General features: G+C 42.2%; 1 protein-coding gene and 1 long non-coding RNA gene across 6 annotated transcripts in view; one reads left to right on the plus strand and one right to left on the minus strand.

Moving 5' to 3' along the window:
- Positions 1-18,470, plus strand: part of LOC137544551 (uncharacterized) — a 29,826-nt gene extending 11,356 nt beyond the window's left edge. Inside the window, exons 3-4 of the long non-coding RNA XR_011025908.1 lie at positions 12,973-13,017; positions 18,349-18,470. This is a non-coding gene — a long non-coding RNA (uncharacterized lncRNA). The remainder of the gene's footprint in view (positions 1-12,972; positions 13,018-18,348) is intronic.
- Positions 1-26,661, minus strand: part of CDKL5 (cyclin dependent kinase like 5) — a 494,542-nt gene that overhangs the window by 378,149 nt on the left and 89,732 nt on the right. The window lies entirely within an intron of this gene.

Raw genomic sequence — 26,661 nt, forward strand, 5'->3', positions numbered from 1 at the left:
TTATATGACAGCCAGAAAAGGGTCAGCTGACCAGGCTGGTCAGCTGACAATTTCACCACTTGCCATTGGTCCAGCACTTAGAGGAGGCGCCGGAGAGCTCCTTACTATATATACTGGGTGCTGGGCATTCTCTGGTTGTCTGCCGTTGCGATCACAACGTGGTAGCACTCAGACCTTGTTTGTATCTGTGTTCTAGCATAGTTTCCAAAGGTGTTGACATCAAGGCATTCACACCTTAGCATTAGGAACATTGCATTGTATTATTTGTTATGACCTTTCGCCTGTCCGACTATCCCTCTGAACTCTGATCTTGTACCTTGCTATTTCTGATATCCTGTTGCCAAACTCTGCTCATTCCAGACTCTGTATTTGCATCCTGATTCTGTACTTTATCTGTCTGTGTGTTAACGACCTGGCTTGCCGACCTCGAGAACTGGCCTAACTGTTAGAGGCAGTTCCTAGACCTGTTAGTGACACCCTCCCTCTTGGGTGTCACTCACGCTCTGACCTTCCTACCCTCAGCCTAGCCCCCCCCCTCCTGGAGAGTCTAGGCCATAGGAAGGAACACACTTCTGTAGAAGTGCTCAAAGTATACTGTTGCATAAACACTCACTTGTTCTCCCTGGTGTCCAGAGGTTAGTAGATATATCTGATTATCGGTGATACTGCAGATCACCAATAATCGGGTATATTCTGTATTCCTGGTGAGACTGCAGTTCACCGGTAATCAGACCCTCTCTGTGTTACACCGATCGTTACAAGAACCCTATGGAATGGCTGATTGACTATGCAAATAAAAGCAAGGACATAGAAGCTGAAAAAAACATTTCCAGCATGTATTGCGAGGTATGTAACACAGCCGAAAATTACAAAAGTTGGCAGAAGCTACCGATTGGGTGAAGAAGATGCGCATCCCATAAGGGCAAGCGGCCGGAGGAGCAGCTTCCCGTAGGTAAGTAATGATGCTACCCACACCCCCAACCTCCGCACACAAAAGCACAAACCATTACTGTAATGTTATATATTATTTTTGATTATTCCTTTCCTTATCATTGTATATCATCTCATAGAAAGAAAGTAGCATGCTTCCATTTAGCAATCAGATGTCTCATTCAAACACCATCAAACACCACTGCCTTCTCATACATTCATTACCTCTGAGTTGTAATACACATGTCCATTACCACTTACAAAGGACCAGGAGATAACCCCCTATAACACCCTGTTGATAGGTATTCTTTTGCTGCAGTGGAAACAGACTCTCACACGTAAATATGTTACAATTACACTACCTCACTGTTGTATACCCAGCTGTCCTGCTAGGGGTAGTGGGAAGTGACAGCCCACTGCTAAATGTCGTATTGATTGAAAATTTCTTGAACGGTCTTGTGGGAAAGTTGTAATTTCCTGATCTGTGCTGTGGGAAAGTTGCAAACAGAAACAATGCCTGTATTTGCATGTGCTTGACTGGAGGTGTATATATACTGGACCCTGAAGTTGAATAAATCAGAGTGTATGAACCGCATTTAAGTGTGCAGACTACGCTCTCCTACGCAGAAAACTCAGCATTTCGGTATCTTGGGGGACTGAGGGTGGAGGCCTGGAAACGAGTTCTTTCAATTACAAACCCCCCTCATGGGGAGGTTCTTAAAAAAAAAAAAAATAAAAAAAAAAAAAAAAAGGTGCTCAGGTCACTTGAATACTTTTATATTTAAAGTAGACAGCTTTATTTAAAAACAAAGCATTTAGAGGCCCTCTTTTTCCATACAGAACAGTTAAGAAGCAGGCTCAAATGCTTTTTTATAATATTAAATTATAATAATTCTAAACAATTTTATTTATTAGCAACTATAAGACTTAGTATCAAAAAAAGGTATAAAAACACAAATATTATCAAGTATTATTTATATGCAGAATCACTTTATAACAGATCAGTTGTGATTTTAAAAACTATTTATGTTTAAGATAAATAATAAAACCCACAGTGTTCAGTCTTTAAGACAAACATTACTGAAAGGCATTTATCCTCTGGTACTAAGAGGCAAAGGCTTCTGGACCATAGTACTAATTAGTGAATTAATGCTCATGGGGTTGGCATTATGTGCAGTCACAAACATAGCATGTTTATTTTAATAAATCTGATTATTTTGTTATTTGGCAAGATCATCGCTCTTCACTGCCCACCAATGCCTTTACAAACTAGGCTCTTGCAAAAGTATTATTTAAAGTGGAATTCCAACTACAAAACAAATTTAAAATAGCATATCAAAGATACACATACTACATTTTGATATAATAAAAGGGGGTAAAACTGTTTTTATATTGAGGCCCTGATTAGTAAAGTATTACACTTTCATGACTGTTTTTTGTCTTGCTTTAAGATAAGAGGATAACACACATGGCCCTTTAGTTGTCTGATATAATTCATATTCATGTCAGGCATCTTAATTTTGGGAATACACCATGAGATTTTTTGGCAGATAGATGGTATCGATAGACAATTTTTCGACAGGTCTGATCTGATTTTCAATCGCTTTTCTGATCGAATTCTCACAGAAGTGAATGAAAAGCAATCAGAAAATCAATCGGGCAGTAAATCTGCTGAAAATTCTCATGTTGCATTCCCAGCATTACAGGTGTTGTTCAATGGCGGCAGAAAAGTCATTAATGATCAGACATGAAGGAAATCCATGCCTGATCAATATTGTTTTGTACCACAACAATGCATCCTACCGCCTTACTAATTAATTTCTGTAAGTATGGAAGGTGACACTTTTGTATTATCAAATAAGGTGTTGCTTATTTTACGTACCCAATCAGGTGAGGTGAGAGGAATGATGTATTCTCTACTGAACATTTATTCTACTGCCAGGCATTAGCAATATACTTTGTGGTGAGAGCTACCGGCCGGAAAAAAACCCCCCAAAAAACAATGAAACGTTTTAGCCTATTTTACAACAGAACCAGATGGAAATTTTAGGGGCACATTTTTTTGTAAACAGGGAACCAAGAATTTCACTTTATATATCAAGGTTTTCCTATTGGTTAACATTCTGAAATACTGATGGCTAACACGGTACAATACACTACTGCTACTATTTAGATAAATGGAAATTAAACACAAATATTGTATTACACTTTTTTTTGTGTTGGCCGGCAGCACTTTGGTAAAATGGGTATCGCATAAGTTGCAATCTTAACTGTGGCGGCTCAAGTGAGTAATTTGGGCACCACCAGCGCTCGATAATTTCTTTAGTTGATAAGATTTTTGGCAGAGGGCAGATATTGCAACAGAGGGGTGTAGGAGGGGTAGATTGGGTTGGATAAGGTTAGGCACCAATAGAGAGAGGGGTCAAGTGAGAATAGGGTTAGGTTTAATGCTGAAACAAAAAAAAAAACAACAACAAAAAAAAGGATTGATGCACACACCATGGGCTTGATTCACTAAGACAAATAGCATGCCTTATCAAAGTTAGCACGCCTTATCAGAGTAGCAAAGTGAGTGCTACGAACTCACCGGGGCTCAGGGCAGGATGAGTGGAGCTCTAGTCATGGCTAACTAGCAGGCATAAGTTCACTATGCTACTCTGATAAGGCATGTTAACTTTAATAAGGCATGTTATCTCGGATCAGGCATGCTATTTGTCTTAGTGAATCAAGCCCCTTGTGAATGCTTTCTCTCTTAGTACAACTTCCAACACAGTATCGGTGCAACCTCCAGATTCAGAAGAACTGAAGTAGTATATGGTATATCAAGGAGATATTGGCCTCAATTCACTAAGATCATGCTGGAGATAATAAGGCAGGAGAAAACGTACCTCCACACAGTGAGAGAGTTATCTTATCTCTTCATTCCTTAAGTTACCTCCTCTGTAGTTAATGTACCTCCTCTGTAGTTAATTTACCTCCTCTGTAGTTATTTTCACACGCAGTTAATAAATAGCCTGTCTTTAACTCTGGAGTTATTTTAAGGATTGAACAGTTAACTTAAAAACAGAAGAGTTAAGGTTTGCCTGAGGTAAAATGTTTCCTGAATACTACATGCCTTATCACCATGGTGATATCTCTGGAAACGTTATTAAAGACAGGAGATAAGTTTTGTGAATTCAGGCCATTGAATCCAGGAGCACACAAATATATTCCAGCACTCTAATGAATCCTCTTAAGGAAAAATCATATTTTAAAACCGTAGTGTATATTTAAAAATCACAGTAATACTTATCAAGACACCTGTAGATCAACAAGAGGTGCTTTTTAAATATCCACTGCGGTTTGCAACATGCTTTTACCTGGAGAGGATCAATTTAAAATTGTTGGAATATATTTTGTATTTCTTGATATACCATAGGGTTAGATTTAGCTATAGTAAAATATTGGTAAAAATTACCAATATTTTACTAGCCTCAGCGCCTAAATTACGGTGCCCCCATATTTCACATGTACACCTTACTGGTTAGGAACTGGCTCCAGCATAAAACATGATTACTGAGGTTACAAACTAAGAATACAGTATTAAGCTGACCTTTCCAACCACCCACCTACTATACTTAGCAGGATGCAATGAAGAGTGAACGCAAGTGTCATCCCACCCAACAACACAGAGTACAGAATCTTTCTCTGGCATTAAATGCCATTGTAAAGACACATAATTTAACACTGAACAATAGTAACCTGCAAAAATTCTGTAATTCAGAATCTCACCAAATTATTGCAACTTTTAGACAAAAAAATTAATCTCTTGAAATGAATGTTAATCTATGCAAATGAGCACCTAATACCATAAATGAATATTAATCCTATAATTCTATGCCGCGTATGAATGCAAGAGATCCCAAACTAATACTAAGCCCTACAGATAAATGACTCTCAGAAATATGAATATGAAACATATGTAAAATCTTGAGATGAACAACCTCCTCCATATGGTGCAGACACTGCTGGAAAAGGTTGCTGAACCACTTTTTATGTAGAGCATGTGCCAACCCAGATGTTCAGGTATGTCCTGAAACCACCCTTATCACTGCCCTGCAGCTGCACAATGTCATCAAGCAATCCCAGAAATATCGGTCGCTAAATTATTCTAAATAGACAAATTACTTAGCAACTACAGCATGGAACCAGATAAGAATCAAAATGCAATAAAATATATACCAATATCTGAGCAATGTAAGTCATTAATCAGAAGAGGCTTTTCTCTAACCCATTCGCGTTCCGTCGTTTTCACTTGAGAAATGTTCACCTCCCATTCATTAGCCTATAACTTTATCACTACTTATCACAATGAACTGATCTATATCTTGTTTTTTTCCGCCACCAATTAGGCTTTCTTTGGGGGGTACATTTTGCTAAGAGCCACTTTACTGTAAATGCATTTTAACAGGAAGAATAAGAAAAAAACGGAAAAAATCATTATTTCTCAGTTTTCAGCCATTATAGTTTTAAAATAATACATGCCTCCATAATTAAAAGTCACGTATTGTATTTGCCCATATGTCCCGGTTATTACACCGTTAAAATTATGTCCCTATCACAATGTATGGCGACAATATTTTATTCGGAAATAAAGGTGCATTTTTTCAGTTTTTTTGCATCTATCACTATTTACAAGTTTAAAATAAAAAAAAAAATAGAAATATATCATCTTTACATTGATATTTAAAAAGTTTAGACCCTTAGGTAAAGATTTACATGTTTTTTTTTTTTTAAATGTAATGTTTTTTTTTTTTAATATTAAACATTTAATTTGGGTAGTTTTGGGAGGGTGGGATGTAAACAATAGGTTTAAAATGTAAATGTGTGTTGATTTTAATTTTTTTTACTTTTGGTTGTAGTATTACTTTTTGGCCACAAGATGGCGTCCATGAGTTTGTTTACATGACGTCACTCTAAGCGTAACACACGCTTAGAGCGACGCATGGGGCAGGTAACAGTCAGAAAAGGCGAAGCTTCCGAGAGAAGCTGTCGATTTTTCATCAGGGGAGAGGAATCAGTGATCGGGCACCATAGCCCGATTCACTGATTGTCTGGCTAATGAACCGCGGGCTGGGAGCGCGCGTGCACACGCGCGATCGGCCGCGGGAGCACGCGGTAGCGCGCATGGTTCCTGGACGTAGTTTCTACGTCCAGGAACCAAAAAAGGGTAATCAAGAAACCTGCATTTCACGACAATTTTTCGGTTCAATTTTAGCCCAATTTGATTAAAACAATTGTTTGTGTGAAAAAAAAAGAGAATTTTTTTATTTCAATAAAAAAAAAATTTATGGAAATTGTCATTTTTCATGGGATAAAATCAATTGGAAAGGTAAACAAAAACCTGATTTTTTGGGTCAGAAATTGAATGGTGTGCTGTGGGTGTGTTGTATGAAAGTCATTCAACCTAATAAATTAAGTTTACATTCAAGAGTAAAAAACTTTCAAGTCCACACTAAAGAGACACTGAAGCGAAAAAAAATATGATATAATGAATTGGTTGTGTACTATGAATAATTACTAGAAGATTAGCAGCAAAGAAAATATTCTCATACTTTTATTTTCAGGTATATAGTGTTTTTTCTAACATTGCATTATTCTATAATATGTGCAGATTACACAACACTCAGCATTCAAAATGATTCTTTCAGAGCAGTCTGTGAAGTAATGACCTCTCCTCTAGCAGAGAAAAAGTAAACAGTTCACTTACAGTTGAGATAATAAAAGTCAGATAACAGCCCTCTCCAGGACTAACTTAGTCGGAGAGCTTAATGGCTTGTTTGCATAGAGATAACAACTGGAGTTTCTCAACTCTTCCTGTACTGGAAACAATTAGACTGATGTATCTGATCTTAATGTTTTATTTCTTAGCTGTACTACACATACAAATCATAATATCATATATTTTTTTTTGCTTCAGTGTCTCTTTAAATACAATGCATTTCTTCACTGTAATAAATCTAGTGTTGGTGATTAAAGTAAATGAGGAATAGATTTGTTAATGTAAGGTGCATTTTCTAAGGATGTTTGTGTAGTGGGCTTGAATGCATAGCAGTGATGGCTCAGAGTACCCCATACACATTTATAAATTAAAATGTATATATTATTACATCTAACTTATATATTATCCAATTGTTTTTGTTGTGATTGTGTCAAAATCAAACATACGTGTGTGGTACATTGGTAAAAAAAAAAAAAAAAAAAAAAAAATCACATTTTTAATTCGAACGGAAAAAATGGAAATTGCTGAAAAAAAAAAAAAAAAAAAAAAAAAATTATTTAGTTTGTAGCCACTACAAGTTTCATTAAGGCTGCTTACACACAGGGACGTTACAGGCGCACGTTAGTGCGCCTGTAACGCTCCCCCAACGCACAGCAATGTAACACAAGTGGGCTGTTCACACTGCCCACGTTGCGTTACATGTAACGCTGCACGTTCTCCCGAAGGTGCAGCATGCTACGCCATTACAGCGGCTTAAGCCGCGTTAGACTGTTTGCACATGCTCAGTCAGGTTGGGGAGGAGCAGGGAGCGGCCAGGCACATGGCTAATTAATATTCACTGCACGTTGTGACGTGCAGTGTTTACTTCCTGGTGCGGCTGCTCTGTGCGGCGATTGGCTGGCGGGACCACGTGATGCCGCATGCGTCCAAGAGTACGCATCACGGCATCACGGACGCCAGAGTGAGCTGCACAACGCGGTTCACTCCGACGTCCACATCGAAGAGCACCAGGCCTTGCGTTACGTGCACGTTATGCGACCTTAACGTAGCACCTAACGCAACGTCTTGGTGTGCAAGTAGCCTTAAGGATGCCAGCAGCACTATCTTATAATTACCAATGTTAGGGCTACTTAACCAAACCAAGACATAAGAGTCTATGCACTAATTCAGTTACACGGAATTCTTGTGGCTTTGGTGATTACAAACTACCCTTGACAGAGATTACTCAGTAACAAATGCTGTCTACACCGTGTGCTCTTTTCTGATGAGCTTTAACTCTAGTACCCAATTCATATCACACCCCTTCAATAATAAGTTCAAGAGGAACTCCAGTGAAAATAATGTAATAAGTGCTTCATTTTTACAATACTTATACATAAATGATTTAGTCAGTGTTTGTCAATTGTAAAACCTTTCCTCTCCCTGATTTACATTTTGACATTTATCACACGGTGACATTTTTACTAATGGTAGGTGAAATCAGTGGAAGGAGATGCTGCTTGCTTTTTTGGCTTTTGGAAACAGCTGTTATTTCCCACAATGCAACAAGGCTCCTACAGTGTGATGTGAGAACCATGGTCCTGACATCACACTGTGGGAGGGGTTTAACCACAATATCAGCTATACAAAGCCCCATGATGATGCGTTTGTGAAAAGGAATAGATTTCTCATGGGAAAGGGGGTATCAGCTACTGATTGGGATGAAGTTCAATCCTTGGTTACGGTTTCTCTTTAATATGAAATCATAATTTACATTAAATGTGAATTCTATGTTAAAAGGCAATTCATTCCATGCATCCCTTATATGGTCAGCCCACAAAACCTTGGCAAATATAAATTCCTAGTACTCCAGATTGATCTTAATGGTGTGAAAACGTAATAGGAATAACCAAATATACACCAATTCACATATAAACCAAAACCTCCATTTTTATACTGATGAACTGCATATACCAATTGTGAACGTTATTATTATTATTTTTTTTTTTAAAGGATGCTACCATTAAAAACCCCCAAGCAGATATATTACAATTTTTGTAATCTCATGGAAAAGCTTGTAAATCGTGTCATTGAGTAACTGAAAGCTAACACTATTATTGTGAAGTTATGAACAATGATATTCTCTCATAGTACCCACTAATGATCCAATCTTTTTGATCCAATCTTACCAATTCCATGTAATAGGAGGGGTACCTAAAGTATCCATTCAAAGTATATTCACTAAAGTTTACAATTCTACTAAATTGATTTGATAAGATTTGACAGAAAAGATTGTATCATTAGTGGCCACCTTGAAGCTCAATGGGCTCACAAGGGGGGGGGGGGGGGAAGATAGCAGGAAGCACGAGATTATGAACACAGAAGAGCGCTTCTGCCGTGATGGGTGGCCATCCATTGCTCTTGCTCTGCTCACCCAAAGCGTACCCAGCCGCTGCTGAAGCTCAAAGGGTTTAGCCGCCCTGTACCCGCGATGTCCTGGAACGATGCGCTGGTACCCCTTAGTGGCTTAGTTTCGATTCCAGTGACAGAGCCAGTCGTGACTGCGCCTGCATGGCTCTGGCCGCACGTGTCCTTGATCATGCTCCTGCCTCCAGGAGTGTCTTACACATGCGCAGTAGGAGCAAATATAGTACTGCATACTATATTTGCAATTGACAAATCACACCATATTTTAAACTATGAAACACAGCAGGGCTAATGGCCCTTTAAACTTCCCTGCAGTAAAAATCTTATCTGAAGCTGACTGTCACTGTTTCTTTGAAGTATAAGTGCCTCAGAAAACAACACTGTAGCAGACTAAAATGGTCAGAGATCCCAGAGACGCTCTTTTGCATAAACAACAAGTGAAGTTTCTTAACTCTTCCAGTACTGCAAATAATATGAGACTGGATTCTGTGCTACTAATGTTCTATTTCTAGGCTGCACTACACATACAATTCATTGGGCCATATTCTATTGCTGAACTCTTAACTTAGGTGATGGGGGCATCGCCTAATCTTATTAAACTTTAGACCTCCCCAGGCGGACATGAGCGTTAGCTTAGACCTGCAAAAAGCAGGTCTAAACCAGCTAATGCACGTCATCGCCGCAGCATCTGGGGGTCTCCTTTAATAAGGAGACCCCCAGAGCTCCCAGTCAGGTCGCCACACACTTTAGAAGCCCCCCACATAGCTGCGCCGGGTACCCATCATTATACATACCGCCGCTGATCACCCGACACCTCTCACCGCAAAATCCGTCGCGTGATTACAGTGTATCTAACACTAATTACTGTCCGCATAGGAGCCTGGGCAAAGCATCTTTGAATCTGCAGCCGGGGCTCCCCTTTGGTCCACTATCTGAGCCATTTTATTGGTTAAGACAGCGGACCAATGGGGAGCCCCAGCTGCAGATTCAAAGATGCTTTGCCCGGGCTCCCTCCTATGCGGACAGTAATTACAGTGTTAGATACACTGTAATGTGGTCATACATGGTACAATTTTTAATTTTTTTCGATTAGATAATTTAGTTTGATTATTCCGTTAGATCAAAAATAAAGATTTTTCCAGCATGTCCAATCAGAATTTTCTCGAAAAAACGGGATAATCGTTCCAGTTTTTTGACTGAAAAAAATATATTTTCAACTTTCATTCGATTCGATCATTTAGATCGAATAAACAGGAAAATCGAATGTTTTTATTGTATCGTGTATGGGCACCATAAGAGTCCCCTCTTTCTGATGAGACTACATGCAGAACAATGAACAGCTCCAGATTCTGAAGAAATAAGAACAATACAGAGTGTGTGAGAGGTGCCAAAGAAGCCATGAGCTTATTTTTAACCCTTAAATTGCTATGACAAGTAGGACTCATAACAGGGGCCTATTGTTTTTCAAGAATCAGTAATCATTCAGGGTGGAAAAATATGCACTAAAGAACCAGAACTAAACTTTTAACTCAAAAATGTGGTATGTGATATACACCTTCCAAAAGATGACACAAATGGATGAAAGTAATCAAACTCTCTTGGTGTATAAAAAGGAGGTGGTGAGCGGTCACCCTAAAAAAAAGGTGCTCTATTCCTGGCTCTGAACATAGCGTGACACTTCATCTGTCCTGAGGAAGTGGGCGGAGAGCCACGAAACGCGTTGCCAGGGCTATTAAAGATTGTATATTTATATATAAAATTTGCCTTCATTGAAGTAAGCCACCTCAAATTTTATTCATTTTATAGATTTTAATTAATTTTATTATCCTGTGGGTGCCTTTTCATCCTGTTTATCTCTTGGTATATGTACCTGTAGTATAGCGGCAGTGAAATTGTTATTATGAAGACCTAAGGTTGCTCAAGCTGGATCTTTACCGAAATGTGATTGGCAATCACATGAAAAACATTAATATTGTTCCTGCTTCAATTTCTTATTCACTCAGCAGAAGAGCGGCAGCATTAACTCCCAGTGATGAATGGGGTGGATTATTTCATGTGCCTGGCCCTGGCCTGAATGCTCTGTAGAATCACTTCACTTGATACCGCATTAAGTCACCAAGCATTTTAGTGATACAATGACGCAGCCCACCACCTGGAAGACTAATTGGAAACATAACTGCAGTACTTGATGGCTTCTCTACAAGCATCCCTGACGGTTCACAGCCACCATATCTGTGCAGTACTTCAACAACAAGAGTGATGAGCCTCACAATGTAATACTGTAGCTCCATTATGAGATGACAACTAGAGGCGTTGGAATTACTGATAACGTATGCAACTCTAATGTTCTATGAATGAAATGAAGTATCAATTTCCCTACTCTTACATTATGGTGGAAAACAAATGAAGCTGCAACAGCAACTTAAGCAGCTTTTTTATTAACAGGATCCAAAAGCACACAGTCTCTGATTTTAAAATTAGAAAGACACTAGCTGGTGCCGCACACTACACTGTGTGGGACAAGCGTGCATGCGCCCTTTCTGGTCATCCCACTGCACACGCACCACCCAAGCAGTGCCATGGCCAATCAGAGAGGTGCAGGAGGGGGCATGTGCGGGGCAGGCAGACACAGAGTCATGGTCAATCAGACTGAGGCGGAGCTGGAGTGGGCAAGTGTGAGGTAGAAGGACACACATACACTCAGCCAATGGCTTGGAAATTATAACAGATAAAATAGGCATGGAGCCCTTTACATAGTCAGAATGTGACATTGGATTTATGAATTGTATGTGTAATATGGATATTAGACCATAAGTAGCAAATACAATTTTTATTTTCTATCATATAGCTTTATTTATAGCGTTGCATCATATTGTCAGAACCCACACTCTGTATTTTAAGCTTAGTGTGATTTGCCTTCTTAAAACAGAGGGTACTTGCGTTAATTCAGATTTAAGTGTGTAACTGTGGTTGCCCACAATGCACACTGCTGAATACACAACTTATTTCTTTATGCCCCTGAAGTAAGGGTTTCATCCAGAACCGCTGGTGTATAAGCAAGCATATAGCTTTAAAAAATTTACAAATTCACATCAACCCCACATGCAGACAACCTGTTTCTGACTGTTGGTCTTCCTCAGTGCATGGCATGATTTACTATGGCTCTATGGGATAGGGCTTGGACCAGTACAACAGAGTACCCAAGCAACTTGGGGTGACCCAAAACCACTAGGAAAGTATAGGGGACTAAAAGAGACCGAAAACCTTCCTATTAAAAAAAGCAATGCTTAGTGTGGTTTGCCTTTTTAAAACAGAAGGTACTTGCTTGCAATAATTAAGTGTGTAACAGTATATTTTTTTCTTTTTTGGGGGGCGGGGGAGAGTCTCTGGATATACTCTCTGTACTATGTGGCAGTACAATAGGTTTATTATGTTGATTGTAATGTTATATTATGATGTTGCTTCATTCATTTGCTTGGCACTGGGTGTTCGTATCCAAAATTTGAGTGCTTTGACTGTTGTATCATTTTACTTATGGGATTGGATTGTTTAATAAATAGTGGTTCCCACAATGCTGAATATGCAACTTACCTCTTCATGTCCCTGTAAGCCAGGCTTACATCCAGAACCGCAGGTGTATAGCAAGCCTATAGCTTTACATTTTACAGAGCCGCACCAACTTACATGCAGACAGCCTGTTTCAGTTTGTCTCTTTTTGTCCTCTATACTTTCCCAGTGGTCTTGGGTCACCCCGAGCTGCTTGGTTACTCTGTTGCTGTCTGCATGTGGGGTTGATGTGGCATACTACTTGTGTACTATTTTTTTTATCCGTACTACACATACAATTCATTATCTCAATTTTATTTTCACTTCAGATTTGCTTTGAAGGATACATAACTGAGGAAAAGCTAACTGCAGAGGTAAGTTCATGCTATATCCACATACCTTTGTGCGTTGTCTGTTCCTCTCCTCCCTTAAAGTGGATCTGAGATGAACTTTTACTCATTGCATAATTGTGTTCCTTTCCTATTGTTTATAGGGCATTCATCAAGCCAAATACTGTTTTTGTTTTAATACTCTAATTCCCTATAAACTAAACAAGCCTCGCCCACAGCTTTTCATTGAGCCTTGGCATTTTCAGACAGTAGCAAGGGCTCATGGGAGCTCAGGCTGAGCAGGAGGAGGGGGGAGGTATTACTAGCCACAAATTTCAGAGGCAGAGGGGAGGAGGGGGGGGGGGGATTAGTTTTTTTCACAGGCTGGGTGCTGAAGATGCAGATAAGCCTGCCTCTGTGTAATGTTTACAAACAACATGGCTGCTGTCATATCACAGGAAGAAATAATCATATTCTATTGAAGCTGTTTGCAGCTAGATTTGCTGTGTAAACTATCTAAACTTTAGATAAGATATATTTAGACAAGTTACTTGTAATACTTAGTTTTTCATCTCGGATCGGCTTTAAGAGGAGTGAATGGGGCAGGGAAGAGAAGGAAATCAGGAGTGAATGTTGTAGCAAGCTGTTTGAAAATGTGATTTCAACCTCTGTGCTTACCTTTGGCAGCTTTGCCTCAGGTTAGGTATGCTTCAAACAATCTGAAACCAGGACCAAGCATGACATATGGCTGTGCCTCTAATCATGGAAACACCCCTGTAGCCTAATTAATAAAGAGGGTGGGGCGGCTTTCTCATTAAAAAGCAACCCATTGGATAAAACTAGCAGGAAGCACAGCACAATCTGTAATATTGCTAGTTGAAACAGCTTTTATTTACAGTTAATACAAACATAATAATTTAGTAAAATTGGTTCATACAAAGCAAAGTACTTTGTGTGCTTAATAAACTGGAATTTATTCCAAGTTAAGATCTATTACAGTCTCAAATTATGTAACACCCAGGTACCAAACTGGAAAATATACTGTGATTTCCATCTCATACACAATGTAATACATGTGTAATTGTATAGAATGAAATATAACTGTACCCCTAGACACAGGCTAATCATCTTATTCAAGCAATTTGGCAAGGTTCCCTTTATTTCCAAAAGCACTCCTTGGATGGGAGCAGCACAATACAACTACCAGAACAGTGTATGCACAAGTAGGCAGGCTACCTGGCATCTGCATATAGGTTCATGCTATGGGGATCTTTTGAAAAGGAAACATGAGAAGATATACTGACAAACATTGGCTAATCATCATCTCATTCAGGCAATTTGCAAATGATCCACCACATCCATATCCACTTAACTATAAAGACCAGCGATGCTGACTTATTTTTCATTTTTATTGCCATTTTCAATGCCATAGTCGCTTCACCGAATACCGCTTTTCAGCATACATGAGCTCAGCAATGAATCTATATAAAAACAGCTTTATTCCCACACACAATTTAAGAAGGAATCCTCAAAATAGTACATGGCAAGGAAATGAACGGCGCTACTTAAAAATAGAGAAGTGCCTACCTGCAAGAGTGCAAGCCCCACTTGTGGGATAAAATACACTCCTAGCATACACATGAGCTGTCTACCACTGGAGGATGTTCGTTTCCTGTAACAGCTTGCAGGCAACTTGTTAAGTACTAGTCCCTCCCACTGCGGAGAAGTCATCCTTGATGGGAGGGGACCTAACACTAACTAAATCCTAACCCATGTATATGCATAGCCTGGGTGCGGCCAATCAAGTAAAATCGAAAATTGCGCAAAAGGTGGATCAGCGCATCACCAGGCCGCCTCCGAATGGCCTCCAATCAGAGATGCGCTGAGCCCCCCCCCCCCAGAAACTGCAAACGCACCTTGAACCCAAACAGAAGCTCTGCATATACACCAAAAGCAAAGCTGTTAAGTGGGAGCAGCTGACCAAAAATGAATTAAATTAGTGCATGGCAAGGAAATGAACAGCGCTACTTAAAAACAGATAAGTGCCTACCTGCGAGTGCAAGCCCCACGCGTGGGAGAAAATACACACCTAGCATACACATTTTAAGTAGCGCTGTTCATTTCCTTGCCATGTACTAATTTATTTCATTTTTGGTCAGCTGCTCCCACTTAAAAGCTTTGCTTTTGGTGTATATGCAGAGCTTCTGTTTGGGTCCAAGGTGCGTTTGCAGTTTCTGGGGGGCTCAGCGCACCTCTGATTGGAGGCCATTCGGAGGCGGCCTAGTGATGCGCTGATCCACCTTTTGCGCAATCCTCAAAATACACAGGAGAATGTTCCTAGCCAGGCTATAATTTTTTTTGTACATTCTTACTCTGTTATCTGGACTGTGAAGGAAAGAGACACACCAAATATGAGCTGATGAGGTAGGGGCGAATAGGTTTATTGGCCTTTTTTTTCTGACACAACAATGAAAATGAAAAATTGTGTGCTGCATTTTATTCTGCAACAGCTGGGAAGGTACAACTGTGTTGATTTGTAATCCACAGGAAAGACAGAGATATAAAGGGTGGGAGGGAGGAAGAACATATTAGAGATGCAGCAGTACGTAGAAATTGAATGCGGTTTTTGAGAAGCAGCACATATGAGGTAAAAGTGAAATAATGTTTATATTTACCTGTCTCTAAAGAAAAATAGATTTTTAAAACACAAATACTAATAAAAATGGTAATCCTTTCAATTGTAAACCGACACTGCACAGGTGCCAGCGGTGTTGCAGGTGAGCAACATATTTGAAATAAAGGCACCTGGAAAAAAGGGCGCAGGGGACTGCCGTTAGTAGAATATCGCTACTATTAGCGATATCCTACTGCTGGACTGCACAGTAAAATATCGGTAACGTTTACTGATATTTTATTATAGCTAAACCTAACCTTTCACCCAGAACCCTCCCCGTTGGTGTCTAGCCCTAAGACTCCCCCCCTCCCTCCCCCAGGTAGTGCCTAACCATAAGATCCCCCCGGTGGTACCCTTAACCCACCTCTGAGGCAAAGCCGCGATGTTGCATCTGGGAGGCGCCCAATGAGCAGAGGCACCTGATAGAATTGCGGGCACCGGGGGGTTGCAGGAATGCAAATTGCAGCATTACATAGAGGGCGCTCCATCCATCTCTGCTATATCAGGTGCCGGGGGTCGCGTTTGCATTTCTATCGGGCCCCTCTGGGTATAGAAGTTTTGGAAAATACTTGCCACTAGTTGGGTGCCTCCCAGCGCCCATATTTACTTAGCCAGCAAAGTAAAAGCCACGATTTGCAGTAAAACAGCAAATTTCAGCGCCGCAGGAGCCTAATAGAAGCCACCGCCATGTGCTCAAATTGTCCTTTTCTGCGGCTTTTATCATAAGCGCCTAAGGCGGTGCCCTTTCATCCGTAAGTGCTCATGTGCCCGTTTTACCTGGTGCCAGGTGAACATGCTAACCCTCATGAATGAAGCATAGAGGAAAATAAAGATGAACAATTGGAGCGGATAGGTGCACAAACAGAAGAATGTAACTCGGGCTGCAAGATAAATCAGCCCGTCTGACAAATGATAGCTCTTCATAAAATGAGAATCACCAACATCAAAAAATGCCATCTTACTACAGACATGGTTATTTGAAAAGGTGAATACAATTCTAAGATAACATAATTAATATCATAGATTGACAACACAGCCTGGAGTATCATTGCGTATATTCTTTTTTTCCCCTAAATTGATGGCCACTAAATAGCTTCATCAAGGCCTCGCACAAAGAGGTCTCTGCTATCTGATCACATTATCGCTGAGCAATTACAGTTTCCATTTCAAGACAGACTTTAAATGCAGTTGATCTTATGAAATTAAAATTAGTTTTGACCTTCTTCGGCTGATCTGTAATAATCAGCTGCAATTTCCACCGCTGAAAGGCTTGGATAATGTGACATATAAACATAATGAGGAAATGAATTTTTAATTTCATCGCTTGAAATGCAGAGACTTCTGACATAAAGGTAGTGTGCCACTACAGAGCCTATCAGAGATGTATCAAAAGTGCAAGGACTGTCTCAATAAAAAATAAATATGTCAAAGTTATCTTAATGTGTAGGGACTACAGTGTGGATAGCATGCTGGGCAGCCTCAGCACTCCTTTAGGCCTGGAACCCACTGAAATCAGCAAACGCGAAACGCAACCGCTAGCGGTTTGCAAGCGGATTCATGCACGTTTTCGGTCGCGTTTTGCAACATTGTATTTTTTTGCTCAGCGGTTGTGTAGCGTTTTGCGCTTTGTGCTTTTATCCTGATTGGTCCTGTGAATTAATTTTCATTTTGTTACAGTGTGCTGAACCGCAAAACGCTAGCAAAACCGCTCAGTTTAGGTTTTGTTGAGCATTTTCGCTAGCGTTTCAATACTTTACATTGAAGCGCTAACGCTCCCAAAATGCTGCACGTCCTGCGTTTGCGTTTCTGGGAAACGCAAACGCTCCTGTGGAAGTTGCCCCATCCATTAACATTAGCCCAGCGTTTTGGCAAAGTGCTAGCGTATCGCAGCGCTGCCAAAAGCGCTCCTGTGGGTTTCAGCCCTTAGAGGATGTCATTTCTAGCTGCTGGCACCAGTGAGAGACACATACTGGATGTGCCTCGTTTATTAGAGCGGTGGCATTTATCCACTATGGTGTGTGCATCTGTAGCACTGAATGCTCCTCACAGGAAAGAGCCAACTTCACTTCCAGCAACAAAATATTGAAGTGGAGAGAGCAGCACAAGGGTGGATATCCCTAGTGTCATTCCTTGGTGCGTGCATCTGTAGCACTGAATGTGCCTCACAGATAATAGCCAACTTCACCTTCAGCAGCAAAAGAGAGAGAGCAGTACAAGGGTGGATATCCCTAGCCTCTTGAGTTACTGAATGATACTATTCTGTGTGGAGACAAGGATAGACGTTTAAACCTGCTCTAGTATGCTTATGATTTTTACAATATTTATATGGGTGATGAATGTTCCAACAGATATACTGTATTGTGCTTTTCTCCTGGCGCACTCAAAGCCCTAGACCTGCAGCCACCAGGGCACGCTCCATGTGCAGTAGCAGTGTGAGGGCGTTTTGCCCAAGACGTCCTCACTGAATAGATGCTGGCTTACTAAGCAGGAAGAGTCAAGATTTGAACCCTGGTCTCCTGTGTCAGAGGCAGAGCCCTTAACCAGTACACTATCAAGCAATTGCGAATGTGAATGTCTTTAATTTAGACTGGGTTGAAGCACACCTAAAGTAAGAGGGATATGGAGGCTGACATATGTATTTCCTTTTAAACAATGCACATTGTCTGGCTGTCCTGCTGATCCTCTGCTTCTAATACTTTTAGCCACAGACCCGGAACAGCAATAGGATACGCACATCGGCTCATAATCAAGCTGTGTATGTGTAACTTTACACACTAATGAGAAGTTATCAGCCCACTGACTGCCTATATACTGTACCTCTGAAATAAAGACCATTACATAATAATTTACTGTTGTGGCATTACTTTTTCAAACAGTAACTAATTACACTAAGCTGTCAGCATCTATGAAGTAGGAAAACTAAGGTAATCAACACATTACACGGAAGTCTTTGTTAACCCACATACCGCCATGAGAAAAAAAGTTTGTAAAATCTTTGGAATTCTCTAGATTTCTGCATGAATGGCTAACAGGAGTAGATCTGACACTTATCTAAGTCATAATAAGGTATAAAGGTGACATTATTTAACAAAAGGCACACACAACATTTTACATTGCCCAATCTACCTCTAGGATAGAATCAGCTTGCAAAGTGGGTGATTGTTAGGTCCATAAGACAAGTATTCAAGCTGCTTAGGTGTAGAATTGACTTTCCCCTGCCAAACAGAAGGAAATATACCATTCTGAGAAGCTGTTCTATATACAGTCAAGCAGGTCATTTACAAGTGCATCCAGCATTATTGCTACTATATGTAAGTGGGCCATCCTGTAATATAGGCATGCTGTACAGTTCTCGGATAGCTAAAGTCTCATTAAAAATGCTACAAATACATATCAGTGTTCTACAAGACTTTAATGTTGTTAAAAAGAATCTTCCCTTTTCATTATGTAGCCAGCTATGAAATTCCAAACTGACTGTTGAAAATGCACTTCTTTCCCAGTTTGGAATCTGTACTTTCTAGCTGTCTAGTAATATCTCATCTTGCTGAATATTAAAATGCCATTTCTCAACTGAAAAAAAGCAGTCCCTGGTTGCTGGATCACTTACAATAACCTAAGTGGAAATGGCTGGACATTTCTAAAGGCGTACGTTAAAAAGGGGCGCTGGGAAAAAAGGGCGCCGGGTTTTTAACGATAAGCATGGATAACGTTTAAAAATGTATTGTACTGTATTTCGTTTAAAATTAATGTTTTTTAAAGTTATAAATCATTAAATAATGTGCATTAAATCGGCAATTGTAAAAACGTTAATCTTTCGTTTAAATACTGAAACGTATAATAACGTTTAAAAAAAAAATTACTAAGTAACCCTCCCTGTACCTACCCCTAACCCCTAGACCCCCCTGTTGATGCCTAAACCTAAGACCCCCCCTGTTGGTGCCTAAGTAACCCTCCCTGTACCTACGCCTAAACCTAAGACCCCCCTGTTGGTGCCTAAACCTAAGACCCCCCTGTTAGTGCCTAAACCTAAGAACCCCCTGTTGGTGCCTAAACCTAAGAACCCCCTGTTGGTGCCTAAACCTAAGACCCCCCTGTTGGTGCCTAAACCTAAGACCCCCCTGTTGGTGCCTAAACCTAAGACCCCCCTTTTGGTGCCTAAACCTAAGACCCCCCCTGTTGGTGCCTAAACCTAAGACCCCCCTGTTGGTGTCTAAACCTAAGACCCCCCTGTTGGTGTCTAAACCTAAGACCCCCCTGTTGGTGTCTAAACCTAAGACCCCCCTGTTGGTTTTTTCGTTTAAAAATAATGTAAAAAAAAAAAAAAAAATGTACTGTATTTCGTTTTAAAATAATGTTTGAAAAAAAATATTGTACTGTTTTTCGTTTAAAAATAATATTTAAAAATGTATAAATCATTAAATAATGTTGTAATCATGAGAAGCAGTAATAAAACATTAAGTCTCCGGGCGCCGCTTTTAAAACGTTATTTTTCTCCGGCGCCCTTTTTTCCTATCGGGCGCCCATTAAACGATATTTATTATAGGAGTGAATGGCGGCGCCCGATTTGTCCACTAGCCTCAGGCGCCCGAATTTACTGTTCCCATTTCTGAGATGGCTTAGTAAATCAGAACTAGGATGTCGCTTTGTAACCTTACACCTGAAAAAGATGGTTCACATACACAGGTCAATGAACCAAAGCACAGAAATAAACAAACAAATCGTTAGCCAAACAAAAAATACCAGACTTTCAGAGTTAGAGAGCGGACCTTTATGCTACTGAAAAATGCCCACAAAAAATATCAAAGGACCTTCTTACCTTGATTGTTTAAACACTTGCTCAACTGAGACATTCCAATTAGTTTTTGTAGGTGTCGGCTGGTAAATATGACAACTTTCATTTCTTTTTACACACTTGCAAGTCATCTAAAAGCCTTTACAGTATTAGGCTAGGTCCACACTAGGTCCATGACAGATCGGATCCATTTGAAACGGATCCGGTTTGTTCTTGTTTGTTTTTTTCCCCCTCCGTTTTTACTTTTTGTGCTATTTCGGTGCATACGTTTCCAGTCTGTGGAAATGTATGCCCAGTAGGAGGCCACCATGCTGGAGGGTAATAGCAGCCAGGACAGGGGCGACATCGGTCAGCGGGGAGGGGGACGCCCCCCCCCCCCCCTCACCTGGGTACTTCATCCCCGCTACCCCTCCAGCTACTTTGCACAAAGTAATAAAATTGTTGCTATGCAGGGAGCTTACCTTCAATTCCTCCGCTCGTCGAGTCACTACCTGCAATGCCGCCCTCTATACTTCGGAGGGCGGCATTGCAGGAAGTGACGCGGCGAACGGAGGAAGTAAAGAAGGTAAGCTCCCTACATAGCAACCATTACTTTGCGCAAAGTAGCTGGAGGGGTAGCAGGGACGTGGGACCCAGGTAAGGGAGGGTGGGGCCGTCCCCCCTCCCCGACGATGGCTGTCACCCCCGTCCTGGCTGCTATCACCCTCCAGCATGGCGGCCCCCTCTCCCCCCCCCCCCCCCCAGGCTGTGACACAGAAACGGATCAATTTATGTGTCCAAATTTGCCTGTGTAGAGAGGGATCCATTTTCCCATTGCCTACCCCTACCCCTGCGTGTATCAGGCTCCAGATCCGTTGCGTGAAAATGCAGCAGATCTGGACCTGGACCTTCCATTCAGGTTTTGGAAACGGGTCCCTGCAAACGCAGATGGATCCATTTTTTTCTTGGGTGAAGACGGCTCCTATTTTGAACATTGCTATCCGTGGCTCCATTTACCTGCGGTTAGAAAATTCTATACTGACCTCACTGCCATGGGTCCTTGATAAGCCTCTTGAGATGCAAAGCCTCCATCTATTCTACACCAAGCTGCGTGACAGCACGAGACAGAAAGTGTCCAAGCAAAACAGGTCTCTTCAATATGCCGTTTTGTCCCGCTATCTCTGGTCACAAACTTTGCTTCTGTGCTGGGCGGCCCTACACTTTTTGCCAACGGAAGCAAACTTGTGAAGATGTGGCACACCCCCACCGACTCACCAAGAATATGCAACGTAGCGTCCCCCACTCTGTTTCCCTCCCGCTTCTCAGATCACATTCTCTGTACTGTCGATTACAGCAGGGCTACAACAAAATGGCTGCAAATGTCCACAAATGCAGATGCTAGCGGCCATTTTCTTGTAGCCCTGCAGTAATAGATGGAGCGGAGTACGAAATCTGACAACAAGCAGGGAAGGAAACAGAGTGGGGGACGCAACAACATACCTGGGGCTAATATGGGGGTGCCATGTGCTTCCAGACGGGCAGCATATAGCTTTTTTTTTTTCTTTCATAGCATTGCATCATTCTGTCATATTTGCAATTTACAAACCACACTGTATTTTAAACTATGAAACAGAGCAGGGCTAATGACCCTTTAAACTTCCCTGCAGCAAAATGTTTATCTGACGCTAACTGTCACTGTTTTTTTGAAGTATAAGTGCCTCAGAAACAGCACTGTAGCCAACTAAACTGGTGGGAGAGCTCAGGTAAGCTCTTTTGCATAGATAACAAGTGAAGTTTCTTAACTCTTCGTGTACTGGAAACAATATGAGACATGATTCTGTGCTACTAAAGTTCTATTTCTTGGCTGTACTATACTTGGCTGTACTACACATACCATTCATTAGCTCATAAGTTTATTTTCACTTCAGATTCCCTTTAAAGAGACTCTGAAGTCTCCTAAAATCTCTCTTTTTATTCAACATTTAACCACTTGCCGACCGCACGCTTATACCGTGCGTCGGCAAAGTGGCAGCTGCAGGACCAGCGACGCAGTACTGCGTCGCCAGCTGCAGGCTGATTAATCAGGAAGCAGCCGCTCGCGCGAGCGGCTGCTTCCTGTTAATTCACGGCGGGGGGCTCCGTGAATAGCCTGCGGGCCGCCGATGGCGGCTCGCAGGCTAAATGTAAACACAAGCGGAAATAATCCGCTTTGTTTACATTGTACGGCGCTGCTGCGCAGCAGCGCCGTAAGGCAGATCGGCGATCCCCGGCCAATCAGCGGCCGGGGATCGCCGCCATGTGACAGGGGACGTCCTGTCACTGGCTGCACAGGACGGATAGCGTCCTGTGCAGCCCCGATCTCCGGGGGCAGAGCAGGTAGGAGAGGGAGGGGGGAATTTCGCCGCGGAGGGGGGCTTTGAGGTGCCCCCCCCCGCCAGCCACACGCAGGCAGAAGAGATCGGACCCCCCCCAGCACATCATCCCCCTAGTGGGGAAAAAAGGGGGGCAATCTGATCTCTCTGCCTGTTACCTGATCTGTGCTGGGGGCTGCAGAGCCCACCCAGCACAGATCACTAAACACAGCGCTGGTCCTTAAGGGGGGGGTAAAGGGTGGGTCATCAAGTGGAGCGGACCCAAACCAAACATTTTTTTATTTCAAATATAAATAAACACTCCTTCAAGCCTATGAGCATTTCAGTGCAAGCTTTTCACCCTCCTCTTTGCATAACTAGGGTTATACAAGTGGAAGCCATTAGCAATTCCTCCTTTGCTGGACACCACCTACTCCACCAATTTGCCGGATTATTTCCCGGCAATATGAAAGGAAGGGAGGGGTTTCTCCAATAAATGTAAAATATTTTATATTTGTCATCATGCAGCTGAAAAAAGGCTGCTATTTATTATTATAATTTAGAAAATAGATTTTATTTCTGAAATCTTGTATTTTTAATTTGGGTCCACTTTAACTTCAGCACTATCAGCACTGCTAAAACGCTGCATCCCCAAGGCATAAAGCTGTTTACAAACCCCCTACATCCCCTGGGCTAATGCGGGGATCACTTCCTAGTAGAGGCAGAGCTTAGGGCTGTAGCTCTGCCTCTACTTGCATCAATCCCCGCCTCTCCGCGCCCCTCTCAGTCTTCCTTCACTAAGAGGGGCAGGGGAGAGGGGGAGAGGCGGAGATCCGCGGGAGATTGATGCTAATGGAGACGGCTCCAGCTCAAAGCTCTGCCTCCCCGAGCAGCAAAATCCATGACCAAGAAAGTCGTGGATTTTTGCCCCGGTATTTAGGGGGTTTGTAAACCGCTTTCTGCCGCAGGGATGCAGCGTTTTAGCAGGGCTGATAGTGCTGAAGTTAAATGTTGACTAAAAAGTGGGATTATAAGAGGCTTCAGTGTCTCTTTAAGTCTTTATATAGCAGTTTATTCTTTGAAAGTGCAGGAAAATAAGCAATTCTAATGAAAATAATACAATCCAGGACCAAACGATAACAACCAATAGAGCAAAGCTTAAAAATATTCACAGCAAGAGCCCCGCTTTGACATTTTCAGTTATATACACTGTATAAGCTAACCCACTTAAATGAAAAATCACTTAATAGCTAGGCTTATGCCTAGAGGGGAAGGTTGAATTGCTCAATAACCTTAAACAAATAAGCGTGCCATTCATTTCCAATTTGCTGGATCAGGATAAACTGGATGTCCTGCCTGTACTCAAGGTTACACAATGGTCAGAGTGAACTATGTCAAATCAATGCAGCAAGTAATAACCGCAATGTCCATACTGCTCAAATCAGAATCATAACACTTGCTAGGGAAATAAGGCTTCCCAGCTTTCAGGGAAACTGCAGTTTAGCAGTATGTAGAAAAAAAAATAGTAAACAAATAAATTAGTAAGCAAAAGTAGAAAATATAAATATTTTGGGGCATAATCATAATTGCAATCAGTGCATGAATCATGCTTAGATAATATGTATGCTGTAAACTCTCAAAACGGCATTAAAAACATAATTGTAGTTACCGGTAACACTTGGATCAAACTTATTAACGAGTATGTTTATACTGATGCATAACATGCGGTTCTTATGTGCTAAAAGGCACTTTGGCATAAAATACATTAGATTTGAAAACACATTTTTTTCTTACTTAGAGAAAAAAAAATAAAAAATGATGTGGAGCAAATGAGACGTTATACTCCGGTCAGAAAAAGATAAATCTGAATTTTGCAACGTCCTCTGAATTTCCTGCAGCTCCTTTCCTGTAATCCACCATTAAACCTGTCACATTTCTCCTCCAATCACTCATTAACCACTTGACGACCGCAGTGTTAACCCCCCCTAAGGACCAGGCTGTTTTTTTTTTTGCTGTACTGGGCTGTGCAGGCTTTTCAGCCTCCTGCACAGCCCAGCGATCGGACTCAGCTCCTTTTTTGTCCCTAAAGCCTGAGGTGTACGATCGCCGTGGCCTTTTTTTTTTTCTCTAGCCTCTATGAGGCTCTCTCTCCCTCCCTCCTCCCCTCCATCTTCTGAATTGGAACAGGACGAAAACAGGGGTGATCCGTCCTGTTCCGCCACTCATAGACATCAGCCTATGAGAGGACGGCGCTCCTCGTCCAGAGGCCGGGGATCGCCGATCTCGTACAGCGCTGCTGGGGACCGCAGCGCTGTACGGATGTAAACAAAGGGGATTAGTTTCCACTTTCATTTACAAACAGCCTGCTAGCCGCAATTGGCGGCTAGCAGGCTAATCACGGAACTCCGCTCCATGAAGTGGCAGGGAACGATCACGCATGCGTACGGCCGTTCCCTAGGAAACTGCAGCCCCAGGACTTGACGCCAATTGGCGTTAGGCGATCCTGGGGCTGCCGCCACTGCCACGCCCATTGGCGTTAGGCGGTCCCCAAGAAGTTAAAGTGAGCCATAAAGGATAACAGAAGTGAGAATAATATGGAGGCTGCCATATAGATTTCCTTTTTAACCCTTTTTTTTTCTTTTTCATGTAGCGAGACAAGGCCTCGCTACATGATAGCCGCTGCTCAGCGGCATCCCCCCAGCCCCTATCAGGAGATCCCGGCGATGGGCGGGATGACGTCACCGACGTCGTGACGTCAAAGGGGACTCCCATCCACCCCACAGCGCTGCCTGGCACTGATTGGCCAGGGAGCGCACGGGGTCTGGGGAGGGGGGCGGCAGCGGCGCGACGTGCTCAGCACGGGCTTACCGCCAGGGAGGTTAAACAATACCAGTTGCCTGCCAGCCCTGCTGATCTATTTGGCTGCAGTAGTGTCTGAATATCACCAGGTTCAAGCATGCAGCTAATCTTCTCACGTCTGACAATAATGTCAGAAACACCTGATCACCAAAATAGCACGGACGGAGCACCCAGCTGGAAGTGCTTAGGGAGAACAGACCTGAACACACTCAGAAGAATGGAAAGCTTTGTAAGTGAGGGTTGCTAAACAAATCTTCTCAGCCAGCCATAGCACATACAGTATATACAAACACCACACTTTCCTCAACCATTTAGGGCCGTGACTTTAAAGAGAAGGTTCAGGGATGCTGTGAAAAAAATAAAAATCCAAATCCACTTACCTGGGGCTTCCTCCAGCCCGTGGCAGGCAGGAGGTGCCCTCGTCGCGGCTCCGCAGGCTCCCGGAGAACTACTGAGCCTGCGCAGAACAGCCCGGAGGACGTCCGATGACGTCAGCGCGCACCAGTGAGCCGCACATTGGAGTGCAGAAGAGCCCGACCTGGCAGCCGGCCTGGCCAGGTCGGGCGCACCACCGGAGGAGACCGGGAGCCTGCGGAGCCGCGACGAGGGCACCTCCTGCCTGCCACGGGCTGGAGGAAGCCCCAGGTAAGTGGATTTGGATTTTTGTTTTTTTCACAGCGTCCCTGAACCTTCCCTTTAAACCTGGAAGCCGGTGCCAGACCCCGGCAGGGACACCACTCCTGCACACCACTGCATAAGCAACAAAATGGAGACAGCACACAAAAGGCTTCTCAGATGGACTGTATTAGGCCTTGTTCACATTATAAATCACCAGTGCTATCGCAAGCGCTAAGCGATTTATTGAGAGTTTTTTAAAGTGTTTTTCCCTGCGCTTTGCACTTAGAAAAGCGCTTTTCTACGCACTTTTGCAGAGGTATTCGTTTTTTCACTTCCTTGCGTCAGTCAGGAAGTGAACTCTTTCACCCGGAAATGAATAAATACAATGGGCCTGATTCACAAAGCGGCGCTAACTC

This window comes from Hyperolius riggenbachi, chromosome 2, assembly GCF_040937935.1.
Source record: "Hyperolius riggenbachi isolate aHypRig1 chromosome 2, aHypRig1.pri, whole genome shotgun sequence".
NCBI lineage: Eukaryota > Metazoa > Chordata > Amphibia > Anura > Hyperoliidae > Hyperolius > Hyperolius riggenbachi.